General features: G+C 46.6%; 1 protein-coding gene across 1 annotated transcript in view; it reads left to right on the top strand.

Annotated features, from left to right (window-relative positions):
* Positions 1 to 3,525: 3,525 nt before the first annotated feature.
* The window catches only part of PARK7 (Parkinsonism associated deglycase), a 23,708-nt gene continuing 22,853 nt past the window's right edge, over positions 3,526 to 4,380 (top strand). The window contains exon 1 of the mRNA XM_023215258.1: positions 3,526 to 3,644. The gene's annotated coding sequence lies outside the window, so the exon portion shown is untranslated. The remainder of the gene's footprint in view (positions 3,645 to 4,380) is intronic.

Here is a 4,380-nt window from a genome sequence, read left to right as displayed (position 1 = left end):
TTCCTTCTTCTTAATGCCGACAAAGATCATTTTTGTTCCAGGGATGTACTTCTTGGGATTCTCCAAATACTCCATCAGTGTATCCTCTCCCCAGGTGATGCCTTTGTTCTTATTGGTGGCTGTGTAAGAGTATCCAGGGGCCTGACCTGTCTTCCGCCTGAAGAGACCATGGAGATTTGGCCTGGTCTTGTACTTGCCTCCCTTTTCAACAGTGTGGCACTGGGAACACTTCATAATAAAAATCTTCTTGCCTTTCTCAACATCACCCATATTTAATTCTCTTTTTAGTCGCTGGCACAACGAAGATACCCGCTCTGAAGCAGGACGTCCCCACTCTCTAATTTTTATATTTTTAGTAGAGACCAGGTTTCTCCATGTTGGCCAGGATGGTCTCGATCTCTTGACCTTGTGATCTGCCCACCTCAGCCTCCCAAAGTGCTGGGATTACAGGCATGAGCCACCGCGCCTAGCCAGAAACGCGATTTTAATATCTAAATTGAAACCTTAAAAACACTGATGTATTTAGGCTAGATGCTGTGGCTCATACCTGTAATCCCAGCACTGTGGGAGGCTGAGGTGGGCAGATCACTTGAGGTCAGGAGTTTGAGACTAGCCTGGCCAACATGGTGAAACCTCATCTGTACTAAAAATACAAAAATTAGCCAGGCATGATGGCAGGTGCCTGCAATCCCAGCTACCCCAGAGGCTGAGGTGGGAGAACTGCTTGAACCTGGGAGGTGGAGGTTGCAATAAGCTGAGATTGCACCATTGCACTCCAGCCTGGGCAACAGAGCGAGACTCTGTCTCAAAAAAAAAAAGAAAAAAGAAAAGAAATTTACTAGAAGAAAACACTGGGGGGCCAGGTGCCATGGCTCATGCCTGTAATCCCAGCACTTTGGGAGGCTGAGGCAGGTGGATCACCTGAGGTCAGGAGTTTGAGACCAGGGTGGCCAACATGGTGAATCCCTGTCTCTACTAAAATACAAACATTAGACAGGCATGATGGAGGGCACTTGTAATCCCAGATACTCGGGAGTCTGAGACAGAGAATCGCTTGATCCCAGGAGACGGTGGTTGCAGTGAGCCAAGATTGCGCCACTGCACTCCAGCCTGGGCAGCTGAGCGAGACTCCATCTCAGAAAAAAAAAAAAAAAAGAAAAGAGAGAAAACACTGGGGAAACATTCCAGTGTATTGATCTGGGCAAAGACCTCAAAGCACAGACAACAAAAGCAAAGACAGACAAATGGGATTACATCAAATTAAAAAGCATATGCACAGCAAAGGAAACAACAAAGCAAAGAGACAACATACAGAATGGGAGAAAATATTTGCAAACTATCCATTTGATGAGGGACTAATGACTAATATATTAGGAGCTCAATAGCAAGAAAACAATCCGATTTAAAAGTGGGCAAAAGATCTGAATAGACATTTCTGAAGAGATACAAATGGCAAGAGATATGAAAAAGGGCTCAATATCACTAATCAGAGAAATGCAAAGACAGTAAGATATCATCTCATCCCAGTTAAAAGGGCTTTTATCAAAAAGGGAATAACATGCTGAGATGGATGTGAAGAAGGAACCTCATACACTGCTGGCGAGCATCTCAATTAGTGCAGCCACTATGGAAAACACTATGGAATCCTCAAAAGATTAAAAACAGAACTACCATATGATCCAGCAATCCCAGTACTGGGTATATATCAAAAAGGAAGGGCCAGGTGCAGTAGCTCACGCCTATAATCCCAGCACTTTGGGAGGCTGAGGCAGGTGGATCACTTGAGGTCAGGAGTTCAAGACCAGCCTGGCCAACATGGTAAAACCCTGTCTCTGCTAAAAATACAAAAATTAGCCAGGCATGGTGGCACACACCTGTAGTCTCAGCTACTCAGGAGACTGAGGCACGAGAATTATTTCAACACAGAGGCGGAGGTTGCAGTGAGCCAAGATGGTGCCACTGCACTTCAGGCTGGGTGACAGAGCAAGATGGAGTCTCAAAAAAAAAAAAAAAAAAGGAAATCAATATATCAAAGAGATATTTGCATTCCCATGCTTATTAGCACTGTTCACAATAGCCAAAATATGGAATCAACCAAAGTGTTCATCAATGGATGACTGGATAAACAAAATGTAAATATACACAATGGAATACTATTCAGCCATAAAAAATAATAAAATCCTATTTGCAACAACACTGATGGAACTGGAGGTCATTATGTTAAGTGAAACAAGTCAGGCAAATAAAAGTATCACGATTGCACTCATAAATGGGAACTTGAAAAGCGGATCTCATGAAGATAGGTTGGTGGTTACCAGAGGCCAGGAAAGGTAGCCAGGAGAAGGGGATGAACAGGCTGATTAATAGGTACAAAAATAGGTAGAAGTGCTGGGCGAGGTGTCAAGAGTCCCAGCATCAGAAAGTGGTTGACTTGCTGGTTGGTAAGAATAATTTATGGACAGCAATATAGGTTTGAAAAAGGTAAGTTTTATTAGAAAGAACGCTGCAGAAGACTGCAGCCTCAGCAAGAGAGGACTGAGCACGCCGTGGTAGATTTTTCATGTCCCTTTTCCAACGTCTTACCTTTTGCAAATTCAATCCAAGTTGGGTTCATTTAGCCAGGATCCTTCTAAGTTCATTTAAGAATTTTGGGCTCTATTTCCTTTGATTTAACCTGGTACCAGGTGCCAACTTGAGAACAGGGATATCTAATTCTAAATTCCTCAGATAAGGGGCCTGTTTGATGGTCACCAGGTGATCTGTGGTCTCAAGAGGGAGTAAGACCTAGTGTGTTGGATAGTTCTGTAGAGTGACTATAGTTAAGAGTAATCTGTTGTATATTTAAAAATGTTATTATAGAAGAGAGTAACTGGAATGTTCCCGGTATAAAGACAAATGTTTAAGGTGATATCTCATTTACCCTGATTTAATCATTCCACATTGTATTAAAGTATCAAAATAGCACATATACTTAGAAAATACGTCTCTTACATATCAATAAATACAACTTGAGATTATGATGTAAATACATCTGACCAACTTGGTACTTATTAGACTTATGTGCTCAGCATTGCTGTAATCCTGTGGATGCGGCAGCATCAGGGTCGTTAAAAAAAACAACAATGCTGAGGAAAAAAATTCACACCCCTGAAACATCCGGGTGTGAATAAATGCGCAAGAGTCTCGGGAGACCAGGCGTAGGGGAGAGGCCCAGGGAGGCCGGACCAGAGCCCTCACAGACCAGGGGCGAAACAGGAAGGCGCTCCAGAAAAGGAACAACGCAAAGGGAGGAGCCGTGTACGGAGCGCGAACTAAGGAACCCCTCTGACAACAACGAAAGTCCCTCCGCAGCTCCACCGACCGGCTCCTCACGGAGAGTGGCTGCCGAGACAGTTAAGCCCCGCGGGCGACGAGGAAGGCCGGACTGTGCCATTCGTGGGGGATTCCATGCGGGAGCGAGCCGCCTTACCCAGGCTGTCCAACTAGAAACGCCCCGGCGCCACCCCCGCCTCAGTCGGAGGTAGGCTCGGCCGGACGTGACGCAGGTGATGCCAAGGCGGCTTGAGTCTGCGCAGTGTGGTGCTGAGGGAGGCCGGGCGGCGCGCGTGCGTGCTGGCGTGCGTTCACCTTCAGCCTGGTGTTGGGTGAGTGGTCCCCTCCGGGCCGGGGCGCTGCGTCTGCAGGAAGAAGGGCGGGGTGAGGTCAGGGCCAGCGGGAGCGCGGCGCGTGTGTGGCCCGTGGCGCTGGGCGGCGTGGGGGCGCTGGACGGTGTCTCGCTGGCTCAAAACCGGCGCGGGGCCTGGGTCCGGGCCGCCCTCGCCTCCAGCCTCCCAGTCGGGCCCAGTCGCTGGTGTTGGACTTGACTGACCGCCAGCGTGGTGGCAACGCTGAAGCGTCCAGAATCTTCTGCCTAATCTCTCGCCAGCATGGAACTGGCTAACCGTTTTATTAAACTCTGTTTTGCCTGGAACGTGAATCCTCCAGATAATCTCTAAATAGGCAAAAAAAAAAGATTGGGAACCTCGTTGAGTAGCTGTCGTTTGCAGTGAGAACTCTGCACGGAGAGACAATGTAGTTGGGTTGACTTAAGTGAGGGGATTTCCATCTTTCTCAGTCATAAAGCGCTCCGACATTTAACACTGTTGACCCCCACACACAATTTTTTAGTACAGTTATTGGAACTGAGAAAACAAAAATCCCCTCCAAAAAATTACAGGTTAATTGCGAAGGACCCTATTTAAATTTTTGCCCATGAAATTCAGTTTAGTCGTTTCTCTGAAACAGTACTTCAAAAAAGACTGTCTCCCCGCATTGTGTGAAATGCAAGAGACCTACGTACTTTAGAAAATCCCACGTACGTTGTGTGAAATGCAAGAGACC

The sequence above is a fragment of the Piliocolobus tephrosceles genome, chromosome 1, assembly GCF_002776525.5.
Source record: "Piliocolobus tephrosceles isolate RC106 chromosome 1, ASM277652v3, whole genome shotgun sequence".
In the NCBI taxonomy this organism is placed as follows: Eukaryota; Metazoa; Chordata; class Mammalia; order Primates; family Cercopithecidae; genus Piliocolobus; species Piliocolobus tephrosceles.
This window is presented reverse-complemented; position numbering and strand designations above follow the sequence as displayed.